Consider the following 15,964-nt stretch of genomic DNA (forward strand, 5'->3'; position numbering starts at 1 on the left):
AACTTTATTTGAACTATAGTTTTTTCTTCTTCCTCTGACTGTAACTACTGCCCCTGAAAAAAGACAACCAAGATTTGAGGGTTCTGCTTAATCAAAATGTTAATATCCTTGAAAAATGGACTAACGTCAATGAGCCTGGCACCCAAGAAGAAACATTATTATACTTTCAATCTTTTTATAGAATTAAAAAATAAATAATTAAAGACTACAGCAGTGTTTTTTTTTTAATTCAGTCAACCAAATCAAGGCTGCTTTCTTTTTCCTTTTTTTTTTTTTCAAAAGGTTTGAGCTCAATAAAATGCACAGGATTCTTTGCCAAGCCTTTTTTTTTTTTTAATTTTTAAACCCATGGGTATTTCAAGGGAAATTCAACCCACATGTTCCTGATTCATTTACACTTAATTCATTAAAATGTTGTTTTGTAAGACCTATTTGATGTCCAAGGGCCTTATGTGTCTTTTTAGATGATTTTTATGCCATTTTTCCCCTTAAAAACAGGAAATGGTATTTTACTAAGAACTCAAACTGCAAAAGGCTTGAATTTCATATGAATCACAAAAGTACATCAAGGTGATTATATCGCTCCTGGGTCATATTTGCCATGGGAGAGCACCTCGAACAGGTGCTCTGAATAGACAGTGTCATTAATGAAATTTCAGATTTCCCCAACACAAAGTCTCCCAAGTGGAGGAGACTTCCAAAGTCAAACTGTAAAAGGGCATACACAACAAATCCATTTACCCTAATGTGCATATGAATGTAATGTTATTAATTAGGACAGGCGAAGTGTTAGAGCAGAGACATCTAACATCTGATAGCCCTGGGATATCACTGGACTCAATTTATTTAAATCTAAATTTTCCTTTTTTCCTCATCTCACCCCAAGAAAGGAGCTTGTAAGAAAAGCAGACAAGAGAGGAGAAGCAGACCATAAGAGATTAAGCCAACAGAAAGTGTGTATGCATTGACAATAAGAAACACTCTAATATAAAACATCACTTTTTCATTTTTTCTAAATTGAAGGGGAAACTTTTTAACCTGGAGACAGTTTGATAGCAATTATGCAGTATTTTATTTGTGACAAAGAAATGTCTGGGTGCCTGTGTAATGGGTCTGCATTTCCTCGGATCTGCTTTCTTTACCAGCACAGCACTGAAAACTCTGCCCTAGAACTTTTGAGTTCAAGAGCAGCTCTGAAGTCCCTAAGTAAAATCCAGCATCACAGCCACACCAAAGTGCTCTTCAGCCTGGTTTAATTTATGGTGTAGGCAAATCTCGAAAAAGAATACCAATACCCACTAAGAATAACCCACAGCACTAATTTGGATTAAATCTTCTGCAGCCAAAATCAAAACTATTAGAAACAGTAAATTTATGGACAATTCACTCATAACCAAATGACCTGATTTATCCAGGGCTGGATTCTATCCCAGGTAATATATATGAGATCCTTAAAGTGTTCTTGAGCTCACTTTTTCTTGTAGAAGTCTTTCAAGGTAGTCCTTTTAATTTCAATTTTGAATAGTCTAAAATACATATGACTATTAAAAGTTACTGTGATTAATATTTTGTATACACAATCTTTAAACACACAAAGAAAATATGACCCTCACCTTAGACTACTCATTAGAGACTTAGAAATTAATTAAAAGGCTCTTTTCTGAGCTCCGTTGAGTAGTGCTAAAGGCCATACTTAACATACGAATTGAAAGAAAAAAGTCATACTCTATGTTGCAAAAGAAAGCTAAAGTTAATGTTCTTTGTAGAACTCATTAAGCAACACAGACAACTAAAGGTGTCACTTAGGTGAGAAATAATGGCTTGGTCAAAGAACACTACCAGATCTTATTCTGTATGGATGCTTATGTAGACATGGATGTATTTTTTTTTTTAAATCACTGCATCAGTGAGCAATGCTGTATAACAAGTAACCCCAATATTTAGTGGTTAAGACAATATGCTTTTCTCATTTTTCACAAATTTAAAGTTGTCTGAGTGGTTCTGCTAATCTGGGCCATCCTTGACCAATCTCTGTTGAGTTTACTCATACATCTGAGGTCAGCTGGCTGATCTGAGAAGACTTCTGCTATCATGACCTGGGTATCCTCCTTATGGTCTTTCAGACTCCAACAGGCTAGCCTGGGCATGACCTCATGGCAATAACAGAAGTCTAAAACAGACTCTCTAGACTGCCTTTTCAAAGCCCTACTTGCGTCACATTAATCACTTCCTATTGGAAGTCTCATGGCTAAGCCTGGATTCAGAATAGGAGAAATCCCAAAAGGCATAACAGAAAGGGATGGATTCCAAGAAGCTGTTAACTTGAGCCACTAATACAATTGATAATTGTATTCATATATTCATGATTATCTAGAAAAATCCTTAAAGTATTTCCACAGGAAATCTTTTCTCAAAACATTCTTGTGTGAGTTAGCAGGTAGGTGAGGCATATGATTAACATGAATATAATATCTTCATTTTCATCATTCACATTTTCTGTATCTTATTTTTTCTCCAAGTCAATACAGTGAAATTATACTATGAAATTATTATGCCACTTCCCTTCCTCAAGAGTCTAGCTTTCCTTGATTCTCTGCTAGATTAGTTTATCTTTTATATGCTCTCTCACATTTTTTTTTCCTCTTCCAAAACTCATCTCTTTACTTGAACTTTATTAGATGGACATCTTTATTAGACTGCAGCTATTTTGTTGTTGTTAGGAATGTGGCTTTCATTTTTCATTCCAGTTTCTCACCACTTGGCTAAATTGGTGGTGTATACTAGGCAGTCAATATACAGTTAAATCTATCTTGGAAAACACAGTGGAATATGAAAGGCATGGAGACCAAAAGAGGGAAATTACAGAGAACGTACAAGAGGAAACAGCTAGACTAGGAAGGAATGAGGTTAGATATAGAACCCCAGTGTAAGAGGATATAATACAGTGCAGAATGCGCAAAGGGAGCCAAGATGCTAGAAGTGGAATGGATCAAGTCTGAAGTAGAAGAGGAAGTTGTAAAAGAGAAAAGAAAGAAACACAATAAACTGGTAAAGGGAAACAAAAGCAAGTAGTAAAGCTAAAGCTGTATTTACTTAAATCCAAAATATTTGGCTTGCTCATTGGAAATACTGGAATTTCCAAATAAAGCAAATACATGGATTGCAGTAATTAGAGCATCCACAATGTTCTGCCATACTCTAGTATTCACTCCTGGGCCACTAGCTGGCTCCCAGTGCCAAACCTTTCATGTAGCGTCATGTAACAAGCACTGAAACTAATGTTTTGCAAAGCACCCAAGCTCAACATCTGTATAGAAACCGTCTAACCGCAGTGCAGATTGTCTTCAAATGCAAATGAACAGTCCTTCTACACCAACCTTGTTTATTCTGACACCAGAAAAATTCCCATTACCCCAGAAACATAAATACATTGTGTAAACATCAACATGCATGGGTGTCCTTATCTTTCACAATATCTCATGATATTTGCCTTTAACACTGACGCATGATTCTGATTTCTTCACAGGAAGTAAATCTGGACTAAAACGAAATACCACATGATTAGTACGATGTCAAACATTTTTATAATACCTTAGAAACATTTATTAATCTCTAATTGTGACAAATTACCATTCTAAACTCTTTAAGAAATACAACTTCATTTAAGACTCATTTTTTCAAGAGGATTAAGATTTTTTGGAGGTGAGAGGCATGAAAAGAACTATAATTTTAAACAGGATATTAACTTTTACAAAAGGTATGCAAACATATTTCCATAGATGCCAAAAATATTATAGCATTGTTGTAATTGGAGCTAGTAGGGATGGTTTCATGTAAGAGTTGGCATGTAAATTAAAAAGAATGTTAATAGGCATGAATGGAAAAGTAAAAAAGGTTGAATAAAAGCAGGTGATAGAGGATAAGGTAAAATGGAATGGCTAGAAAAGCAGACTTACTGGGAAATTATATTAGAAAGTTAAATGGGAGTTGTGCTATTGAAGGCCATGGATACCAAACTAGGGATGTTAGCCAGTGATTTTGAAAACAGGGGAAAATGATGTTTTAGATTTCTGACTGCAATAAAATGTGGGTATTCTTTAACCAGAATCTATGAGTGAGTTCCAGAAGTTCAAGAACCTTCTGTAATTGTCTAAAAACATTTGATGTGAGCATTTTCTGAGACAAGTTTCACAGCTTTTATCATTCTCTCGCAAGCACCATGGTGATTCAACTTAAAAATCAGTGTGATCTGTTGGGAGACAATTCTTGAATAAGTTTATGTTTCTCCATGGTTAGAGCTTTATAAGCAGAGAACACTGGCAAACTGGCAATAGCTGAAGGTTAAATTAAAAGATAATTGGAATAGCAAAAAAGAATAAAAATAAATAAAACCTCCTTGGAAGTTATAGTTACAGGAAATACTTCTGGAGGCTAACAGAGTTTCATCTCTCTGGATGCATTTGCTTATATTTCGGAGTGATAAAGTAAGAACCTTCTCTTCCAGAGAGAATTTGTTTACATTTATTTATATTCAGAACAAAGGTTTCTTTTTCTTTCTTTTCTTTCTTTCCTTGCTCTCTCCTGTTTTCTTTCTCCTTCTTTCTCTCTCTCTGTCTCTCTCTCGGCTGAATTGACAGTACCTCCATGTAAATGCCAATTTTCATAATTTTGGGATCCCTCTTTTGTGGCCCCAACCTCACTGCAGAAACAGGGGACTTCTGCCTTTCCCCAAGTCTCCCCAGAGCAGCGTCAGGAACCAGCACAAGCTGCTTTCCAAGAAGTTGATCTTTTTCTCAATCTAGATTTTTGAAATCATATATGTACATTAAAGTGTAACAGAATTTTTTTGTTGTTGTTGATTCTTTAGGATTTTCTACATAGACACTCAAGTCATCTGCAAAGAAAGACAGTTTATTTCTTTTTCTCAACCAGTATACCTTGTATTTCCTTTCCTTGTATCATTGAATTAGCCAGGACTTCCAGAATGATGTTGAAAAAAGTAGTGAGAGTTACATCCTTGCTTTCTTCCTGATCTTAGTGAGGAAGCGTCTAGTGTCTCACAATTAAATACAATGTTAGCTGTCAACGTTTTGCAGAATTCTTCATCAAGTTTAAGAAGTTCCCCTTTGTTCCTAGTTTACTGAGAAATTTCAATAATATATTGTGGTCTTGGCTAATTCTCCTAATAAAATACTCATCATTTGCGGATTAAATAATTATTATATAAAACTGTAATTTTTAAACTGTGGTCTCCAAACCAGAAGCATCAGCCTGGTCTGGGGATTTACTAGAAATATACCTTCTTGGGATCTATCAGAGACATACTCTATCATTTCACCTATCTATAGTTGAACAAGCCCTCTGGGGATTCTAATGTGTCCTAAAGTTTAAATAACCACTGATACAGAAATCTTAACTTTTAATCAACTTAATAAACTCAAGAAATTTAAACACAATAAAGTGAAGAACTAGCAGAAAAAGTAAGAGAAATCAGCAAAGTGAGCATACGATTACAATTTTATGAAACTTTTTTATATTAACAATAATTGGTTAGGAAATGAAATACAAAAGTACATTAATGATATAATAATAAAACCTGAAAAATAATCTTTATGAATAAAAATATTGAAGTCTTACTGAATGTCAGAAATGTACATATGGTAAAAAAGTTTGCAAATATGAGATAAAATTTTAATTTAAGTAATAAATAAAATACATTTCAAATAAATAACTCAAAACATAAATGGGTAAAATATATGAACAAAGTTCATATAAATAGCCAATATACAAAACTGTTCAACCTCAAACATAATTATGGAATTTAATGCAGTAATAAAGTGTTTTTTATGTATTATATTGACAGTATGAAAGGCTTCCTATCCAGTATTGATCAGGATGTAGAAAAATTCTACACTCTTTACTGTGGGTTTGTAGATTGTCAAAGTTTTTGGTAGAGGAAAGGGAAATTTGGCATTACTCATTAAGATTAATGCTAAATTTGTTCTTTAGCTCAGTTTTTATACCGTAGGATTCTACTCTATAAGTATTTGTACACATATGCAGAAAGATGAAATTACATGTGTTTTCATCAAATAATTCACTGCTAGCAAAATTTATCAGTAATTTAAATGATTTCTAAGAGGGAAATAGTACAATAAACGTGTATGTCTGTGTGTATGCAAATGTATAGGAAAGGACTAGAAAAATGACCTCTGATAAATGAATTTTATTGACAAAAGGAAGAAGGAGAAATAGCATAACCAATCTGAGAAAGGGAATGCTTCTGTTCCCAATGTCATTGATCAATTTCAATTCCCTGCTTTCGGCCATGGGCTTTTGGTCTGGGAAGAGGTACCTGTTTCAGAGATTGAGGTACATGGTTTGAGTGTGTTTGCTGGTATTGGAACAGTAGAAAAAAGTTCTCATAGATTCAGAGTCACCAGGCAGACATACTCCGATCTCAGCAAGTCACAACCAGAGATGGGATATCCTCATCTTGCAACAAATGCAGAAAAAGTAGGGAGCCAACTTAAAGTGGGACTCAGCTGTCACTGAAAATGAGGAAGAACAAATATGAATGGATTTGAAATAATATCACTCAGGAGACAGCCTTCATAGTGAAAGAATGCAGTCTAATTTAGGCAGATGACAGAACCATTTTGATCGGAAAAGTCCTCACTCTTCTGATTCCTGTGTTCACAAGATTTATTGACAGATTCCTTTAAAGATTTCACATATGTGGTTATTAAAACCAGACAAGAAGAAAGTCAACCATGTAATAGCAATGAATAATTGCTATTTTTTATTTAAAATAATTTTAAGAATCATTATAACTAAATTTATTAATTTAGAACATGTTAACATATATAGCTACTGAATTTAGAAATAGATGTCACAAATTTCTAACATGACATTTATTGACAGAAAAAGAACAGAGCTTCTTGTTCTTAAAGAAATCCAAACTTTAGAATCATTTAGAGACATCAGTTACTCTAGCATGAAACCAGCAAAGTTAGATTAATCAGTAATACGTTTGGCTATAAGGGACTTTGCTAAACCCACCAAACTGGTACTGAAAATAATTTAAAATTTGTCATCGCTAACATGCCTCCAAGCTATTTGCAATGGAAAGTTGGATTCTTCTGACAGCTTACAGTGTCCGCTACTCATGTTAGGTTTCTATTATTCATTGTTTGTTTTTCAATTATTTATTAAACACATATTGTTTAAATAGCATTCTAGTACACATACAGTGTCTGCTATCCACAGTATTAATACTGAGTTGGAAAGACAAGACTGTTTACATGGATTGACTGACATCACCAGGAAACTTATTACTGAGTGACAATTCCTTAGAAAACATGGAGGGTTATGCGTATGGGAGTTACTGATTATATCATTTAATTTTTTTTTAATTTTATCATATTTTTGGAGGAGGATTGAGCCCAAGACCTCATGCACACTAAGCATGCACTCTACCCCTTGAGCTATACTCTCCCTCCATAATTTTTTTAATTGTTCTCTACCTAACTGGTTTTAATATTCTCAACAATGAATCTGGAAGTTTGAGCTGTGGAATTCAGAAGCATCTTGATCCTGGGAAATTGTCAGGGGGTGGGATAAAGGCAGTACTAGTTTGTCTTGGCTAATAGATTATAAATTTATAAAGAGAGAAGCTCTTTTATATAAACTTGTTCTCTTACAGTAATTATTATACACTTTTTAGAAATAGCTTTACTGAGATATAACTCACACGACATAGAATTCACATAAAGTACACTATTCACCGATTTTCTGTATAGTCACTGAGTTACACAATCATCACCAAATCAATTCTGGAGTATTTTCATCAATCCCAAAGAAATCTATACCCTTAAAGGGTGACCCTTCTTTTCTTCATTCCCACTAGTCCTATGAAACCACTAACATATTTTGCCTCTTTAGATTTGCCTATTCTGGACATTTCATACAAATGGGTCATACAACATATAGTCTTTCCTGACTGACTTCCTTCATTCAAAGTAATGTTTTCAAGGTTGATGTTGTAACATGTATCAGTACTCTGTTACTTTTTATTGCCAACTAATACTCCACTGAATGAATATACCACATTTTGTTTACTCAGTCATTAGTTGATAGAGATTTGGATCCTTTCTAATTTTGGGTTGCTATGAATAATGTGATCACAAATATTTATGTACAAATATTTTTGTGGGTATCTATTGTCATTGCTCTCAAGGATGTACCTAAGTGTGGAATTGCTGGATCACACAGTAACTGTGTTTAAACTTTTGTGGAACTGCCAGACGATTTTCCAAAGAGGCTGCACTATTTCACATGTTCACCAGAAGTATAAAACGTTCCAATTTGTCCAGATCCTTGCAGAACTTACTATTGTCTTTTTAAATTATAACCATCCTAATAGGTGCAAAATGGTATCTCATTGTAATTTTGATTTGCATTTTCTTGATGGTTAATAATGTCAAGGTCCTTCTTATTTGCCTAGTGACTATTTGCATATATGTGCATATTTGCATATCTTCTTTGGAAAAATGTCTATTTAGATCCTTTTCCTATTTTTAATTGGGTTATTTGAGTCCTTATTATTGAGTTCTAAGATTATTTACATGTTATTGATAAAAGTCCCTTATCAGGTATTTGATTTGTAAATGTTTTCTCTTATCTATGAGCTAACTTTATACTTTCTTCTTAGTGCATTTGAAATGCATAATTTTTAATTTTGAGGAAATCCAATTAATCTATTGTTTTCTTTTTCTTCATATATATTTTTATTGAAGTATAGTCCAATGTTGTGTCAATTTCTGGTGTACAGCACAATGCTTCAGTCATATATGAACGTATATATGTTTTCATACTCTTTTTCACCATAAGTTACTACAAGATAGTGAATATAGTTCCCTGTACTATATACAGTGTAAACTTGTTGTTTACCCATTTTATATATAGTAGTTAATGTCTGCATATCTCCAACTCCCAGTCTATTGTTTTCTTTGTTGTTTATGCTTTTGGTGTCATATCTAAGAAGGCATTGCCTAATCCAAAATCACAAAGATTTACACCTAGATTCTCTTTTAAGAATTATTTTATTAGCTGTTATATTTAGGTCTTTGATCCATTTAGGGGTAATTTTTGTGTATGGTGTGTCGTAGCTGTCCAACTTTATTCTTTTAGCACGTGGATTCTTAATTGTTCCAGAATCATTGACTGAAAAGTGCATTCTTCCTCCAGTTATTTGTTTTAACATCTTTATCAAAAGTCAATTGACCATCAATGTGAGGATTTACTTCTGGACTCTCAAATCTATCCCATTATGTCAGCGCTACACTGTCTTTATCACTGTGCTTTTGTAGTAAGTTTTGAAATCAGGAGTCCTCCAGGTAAGTCCTACAAATTTTGTCTTCTTTTTCAAGATTGTTTCAGTTCTTCTGAATTCCTTGAATTTCCAAATAAATTTTAGGCTCAATTTGTCAGTTACTGCAGATAGTCCACCTGGGATTTTAATAGGGTTAAAATCTCTCAATATGTAAATATATTTGGAAAGTATCACCATCTTAATGATATCAACATCTTATCTGTGGTTATGAGTCATCTCTACATTTTTTGGGGGTCTTCCATAGTTTCCTTCCACTTTAGTTGTTTTTAGAATACACATTTTGCAGTTCTTTTATTAAATTTATTCTTAAGTATTTTGATTTTTAAGTCTATAATAAATGTAATTATTTTCTTAAATTCATTTTTGAATTGTTCAAGTGTATGTACATACGATTGATTTTTCTATATTAATCTTGCATCCAACAGTCTTGGTGAACTCATTTCTCAATTATAATAGTTTTTAGTGGATCATTTAGTATTTTCTTCATATAAGATTTTATCTTCTGCAAATAGAGAAAATTATGCTTCTTTCTTTCCATTCTGGATGGAGTACAGTGAGTTGGGAGCATTTCTTCCCCTGCCTTTCATCTATCTACTGGGTCCACTTATTGGTTGTCTCCGTCCTCTGAATGTCACAGCTCATGTCAGGAAGCTCTCACCTGTGCCTGTTTCCTATGGGTGCCAGTTGTCAGCTATCCTCTTTTTTCCTTTAGGCCCCTAAGTGGTGATGGCTTCTTCCTATTCCTAGCCTTAAGGAAACACATCAATGGTTGTTCATTTCTAACCTTGCCCATATGACTTTTCTTTCCTTGCAATTTTCTTCTGAATTATTTTAATGTATTAAAATGTGTAAGAATTTAGAACATAGTATAAAATAATAAAGTAATTTACATCATTTGATATTATACTACTGCTTTCAATGCTAAATATCTGAGGTCCTAAGTCCTAAACTATTGCTAAGATACCTTTCTTTCAGGATTCAGAAAGCACAATCAAACTATATGTAACATTTCTGAATTGTACTGGGAATCATTATTTTGAGTAATTTTTTTCAGCATTCATATAGTTAAGAATTCGGAGTCTATTAAAGCATCTTTGAGTAATTCTGCATTCATCTTTCAATAGCTGGTTATATGTATAAGTCAAATACTACTGTATTTGACTTTGGAGTAATAACAAATTGTTTTTGAAAATTACATATTAGCTGTAATTTAAATGTGACTTAAGTTTAGCTGAGAGAAGAAAATGCTGGGCGTGAGTAACTACCAATGAGTGAAACGTCAAAGCAGTTCATATTGGAGTATTACTTCTGCTTGAAAATCCTCAATATAGCAGCCAATTTTACAATAGCTGTGTTGAAAGTCATCCTAACTTTTAAAGAAAATCAAGTGTAGAACAATTATCCTTTCCTTATCATTGTATTTAGTGTCTCAGACATACGACAGTTACTGAGTAAGACAGATTTTGCAAAAAAAAAAAAAAAAAAAAAAAAAAAAAGTCATTGGAGAGCAACCCCTTAGGAAGAAGAATTATAGATTGCAATTTGAAAATATTGTGCTTACATTTCAATGGCAGTATTTTCCACTTGTATTTAAAAGTCTAAGAATATTGGATATTAAAGAGAAAGCACTTGAGAATATATAGAATTTTGCTTTTGAAAAGTATCCAAATTTTGTTCGAGTCTTAAACCCAGCATGAAGATACTTTTCCATATAAGGTAAATATACTCTCTTCTTCTCTTGCTGCACAGCTATTACATGTAAGAAACCCAGGCCCTCTAGCCCTTGTCTGCTTCATGGAATTTACTATATTTTTCCATTATTCAACTAATAGACAGTTTCATTCCCTCTTCCCCACATCCTCCCTATAATTCAGCTTACAGAGATGTGTTGCTGGCCTGGGGAACGTTATCCTTCAACCTCTGCAGAGCTTGTACAGGACTCTGTATTCCTATTGCTTTGATCTTCCCAAGCTAAAAGAATGCAAATGTCGTTATTGGGGATCTCTTCAGAAAGATTCTAAATCAGGGGTAATTCCATCTCTTTGCATGAAGAATGATCATCTACAGAAGCCAGGAAGGTGAGGAGAACACATAAAACCCATGCATGTTTATCATAAGAAGGTTGCAGGATCTGAACACCCTATGAATTCATGGCTGGGGATGATGATAATGAATATAGAACACCTTATAGCTTCCAAAATATGTTTCAAATACACAATTTTATATAAAATCCACACTCACCTTTTAAGGAACAAAGCTATACTTGCAAAACTTATCCCCAAACACACACACCCTCACTCTCATCATTCTAAAAGCAATTTCTAGATGATTGATTCAAATTTGCCAAAGGATGATCTAAAACCTATCCTTCTGCTATTAGTGCTTCATGCATTATATAAGACAAAGAAAGAAAGACAGTGAGAGCTTGTTCTGAGGGAGTATCATTGTGCCTGGCATTCCATTCATCCATCACCGTCCATAGGGAATGGAAAAAGACATTCCTCTTTCAGCCTGTCAAATAACAAGCAGGATTTCAGGAAAACAAAACACAACATAACACAAAACTCTGAGAACTCAGTTTGGCCCCTGGACTTCAGGAGACACTGGAAGTGTTACAGCTTACAAGGATAAAGAGAAGTATATTTTTATGATAAAGCGAAAGAATGGATTTCCCAAGTATCAGATGCAAGAACATGCTGGGCTTGAGTTATTGCAAAAGAGATCATGATCAGGACAACCATGAAGAGAGGAAATGTGTCTCCAACAAGAAGTACCTACTTTATAGTAGTTGAAAGATCTCAGAAAGGATCTCTGAGGGACCTTCAGAACATCCCGTTGGAGAACAAGTCCACTTTCAGTATCAACCGAGCCCAACGCCACTAGAGAGCACTAACACCATGTTGCAATTGTGCCTTAACGAACCATAAGCCTATGTTCATTTCTTCCATATCATCTCACCTTGGCCCTATCAAGCAGTCTAGGCAGCAGAGGACAAGGTCAGGTAAGGAGAAGGAAACGTAGCCATTGGACTCTCTCCTTACACTGCAGGCTCCCAGGGCTATAGGCTCAAGTTAGGGGGGGACAAGAAACATTCACTAGACAGCTGTTTGAAATTTAGATTGCTACACTGGAATGGACTATAGTTATTGGGTGGGTTGGATCTTTCTTTATAACAAATCATAGGTCTTAATCACTAATCATAATTGTCAGCAGTGATATATTCTGCTGGAGGTTTTGTTTAGTAAACTTTTATTTAAGACAGAGTGGAAAGAATAAAACTGGTTTCTCCTACATACTAAGAAATCCAGAACGTTTTACTTGTATTTATAGAAATATTACTTTTACATCCAAGCATTCAGACAGACTCGCATGAACTTCCTTCTCACCGTATAAGATACCTATGTCTTTTGGCATTTACAAATGTTAGAAGCAGCAATGTCTTCTTTTTCTTCATCAAATTTTGATGGCCTTGTCAGTTTAACCCAAATCAACTGATCTATGCCAGATACACCAATATAAGTGTTAGCTCAGCCTGGTATGTTGCAGCCAGATGATTCTACAAGTCAAACACAGTGAGAGATGGGTATCTAATAAAATGTGGAACTTTTCTTTGAAACCCTATTTTGGGTAACTTCAAAAGTAAATGTTACTAAAAATGTAAGAGATTTAAATTTGTGTTATATGTAGTATATTTTAAAATTAAAACTTCATTGTAAATAGAGAAAGGGAAGCAGATATCAAAAACCTGTCCATGAAAAGGCATTTTATATGTTAGCAAGAGATGAACATGTTTTAATAAAGAAGGTACTGAATATACCTAAAGTATTTAATCTAATTTATACGTTACAGTTTGTTTTCAAAGTCAAGAAGCTCAAACTACTGATTTCATCTCCAGCAGGGGAGGTACTGGATATTCACAAATCTGGTCCTTGTTATTTAAGAGAAGAAAAAAACAGAAGAAAGACAATATCAGAAATGAACAGGGCAAGGCAGCTAAAAAGACAAGCAGTACAGAGATTCAGTATTTTAGTATTATGATTCAATTCAGAATTGAAATGCTATTACTTGTTCCTTTTAAGTCTGTTAGTCCCATAAAAGCAAACATACTCACTCATTTTCAGCTTATCAATCAGAAATATTTATTGAGAAACCATCGTCAGCCAGGCATTCTAGTCAGGCTCTAATTCTTTCACTATTTGAAATGAGGTTTAACTAGAAAGTTTACATGGAGTTAAAAAATGACCAAATATTTTAAATGACTCAAACTGAATAAGCTTTTGTTTAGTTCAGGTCTGTTAAATATCACGGTGGAGATGCCAGTCTTGCATAAAGTCAGCACTTAAATCAGTCAGCTATCTCACACAGATAAATAACACAAAGGCAAAGATAACATTTTAAACGAAATGGTCCTGAGAAGGTGAAGGCTGAGCTTTCTGGAAGCAGATCTATAAAAACACACAGACACACACACTCCCCTGTCTCTCTCTGTATACGTCCTTCCATCTATCTCTCTCTGTCTGTCTCTCATGTGCATTCATGTGTGGCACCCTGCCCCCTACTACTCAGGAAATCATTTCTTCAACTAACAATACACACATTTGGGGAAAATAAATGTGGAGGAAGTTAAGGGAGTCAGTTTCAGCGGTAGCAAAGAAAAAAAAAATGCTTATACTACTTGGCTCTTCTTAAATAGGATACTCGGGTTAGAAACAAAGATCATGCTGGAAAAGGAGTTTAATTATCACCAACCTTCTCAAAGCAAGACACAAAACAACCACTGTGAGATTCCAGGTCCATCAGCAATCTCTCGTACAGTTCACTCATCGCAAGGCCCCAGGATTTAAGTAGCACTCAGCCTCTCCCACTTCAAAGACCACAGGAAAACCCACCTCTTCAACAAAAGTCTCCTTTGAACCTATGTGGAGTGTTTTTTTTTTTTCCCTTTATTCTTCATCCTGGAAGTTAATTCTAGGGTTTGCTGATCCAATAATCTTGAACAATAGACCCTGCAAGCCTAAACACTTACTGGCTGACCTTCTCTCATTTAAAATAAAATAATGAACTACAGAAATGATCTCTGATGATATCACTGATATGTAGAATCTAAAAAAAAAAAAAAAATGACACAAACTCATTTATAAAACAGAAGCAAACTCACAGATGTAGAAAACAAACTTACAGTTACCAAGGGAGAAAGTGGGTGTGAAAGGATAAATTAAGAGTCCAAGATTTGCAGATACTAACTACCATGTATAAAATTGATAAACAACAGGGACCTACTGTATAGCACAGGGAAGTTTATTCAAGATCTTGTAGTAACCTATAATGAAAAAGAATATGAAAAAGAATATGCGTATCTGTATGTATGACTGAAACGTTATGCTGTTCACCAGTAACCGATGCAACATTGTAAACTGATTAGACTTCAGTAAAATAGAGAAACTTATTGTGAAGTAAGTTATGTCTTAGGTGTTGATTTTTATAAAAGCCTATGATTCGCGAGCTGTACCTGTTTACTTTGGTTCATGTTGTGGCCAAAAAAGTACCTTGCAGTAATAGAAAAATGAAAAAACAGTATGTGTTAGTATTTGCTGGGTTTCAAGGACTTGCGCTCCAACCGCATGACATGTGTTCTAAGAGTCCACGGCATGTGCCTTTTAAGTAGATTACCATAGGGGAGGGTATAGCTCAGTGGTAGAGCGTGTGCTTAGCATGCACAAGGTCCTGGGTTCAATCCCCAGTACCTTCATTAAAAAAATAAATAAATAAACCTCATCACCAACCCCCTCCAAAAAAAAAAAAAAAAAAAAGAAAGAGATTGCCGTAAAATATTTATGATCACTTTTCAAACTCTCTTGTCCATGTCTTGGTGTCAGGTAGATAATATTTATTTATCCCTGCTTATTTTTCTCAGGAAATATCATTTGCTTTGAAGACTCTTTTTTCATTTATGTGCAATTAAAAGGGCTGATGATTCATCGTATACAGGCACTGTGTTCATCTTCACCAAATGAAATAGAGGCTGAGTTTTACTCTGTTGTGCACATGACGAAAGTAAAACGCAGAGCTGTTAGGCAGCTGCCCAAGGTCCCACTGCAGGGAAGCAGGGGAGCCAGGGTCCTTGCTCAACTGCTTATTGTCTTAGCAATTTTGCCGTCTGCTGTCCACCTATCAGCAAACTCATCCTCCGCTAAGAGCCTTTTTCTGACCTCTTGAACTCCAAATCCTTTTCTGCAACCCTGAAGCTCTGACTGTGTCACGTGTTAGAAACAGATCATGTACCAGTTTCCACTGTTGGTTTTCTAGGTGGAATATGAGCTTGTAGCGGGCAGATCCCAAGTCTTGTAACATCAAAGATCTGGAGCTAATGTCATTCCTGTGACCCAAAGCCTAGGACCCAAACTGGTGTACATGAGAGATTTTTAAAATATAATTTTGAATAACACAGTCATAGATTATAATATCATTACTTTGTGATTAGTGCTTGCGTATTTACAGAGTGCTCATTGTCACACCGTGTGTGAGGAAGAAAACTGAAAGGGTTTATTTATTTTGCATCTGATAATGGTT

General features: G+C 34.7%; 1 long non-coding RNA gene and 1 other non-coding gene across 2 annotated transcripts; one reads left to right on the forward strand and one right to left on the reverse strand.

The window, feature by feature from the left end:
* Positions 1-6,211: 6,211 nt before the first annotated feature.
* On the reverse strand, positions 6,212-13,593 carry LOC141577106 (uncharacterized). Its single transcript, XR_012505704.1, has 2 exons — positions 13,506-13,593; positions 6,212-6,551 (listed from the first exon to the last, which is right to left on the reverse strand). It is a non-coding gene; the product is annotated as an uncharacterized LOC141577106 (long non-coding RNA).
* Positions 13,594-15,071: 1,478 nt separating this feature from the next.
* Positions 15,072-15,143, forward strand: TRNAA-AGC (transfer RNA alanine (anticodon AGC)). Its single transcript has one exon. It is a non-coding gene; the product is annotated as a tRNA-Ala (tRNA).
* Positions 15,144-15,964: the final 821 nt, after the last annotated feature.

This window comes from Camelus bactrianus, chromosome 1, assembly GCF_048773025.1.
Source record: "Camelus bactrianus isolate YW-2024 breed Bactrian camel chromosome 1, ASM4877302v1, whole genome shotgun sequence".
Classification (NCBI taxonomy): domain Eukaryota; kingdom Metazoa; phylum Chordata; class Mammalia; order Artiodactyla; family Camelidae; genus Camelus; species Camelus bactrianus.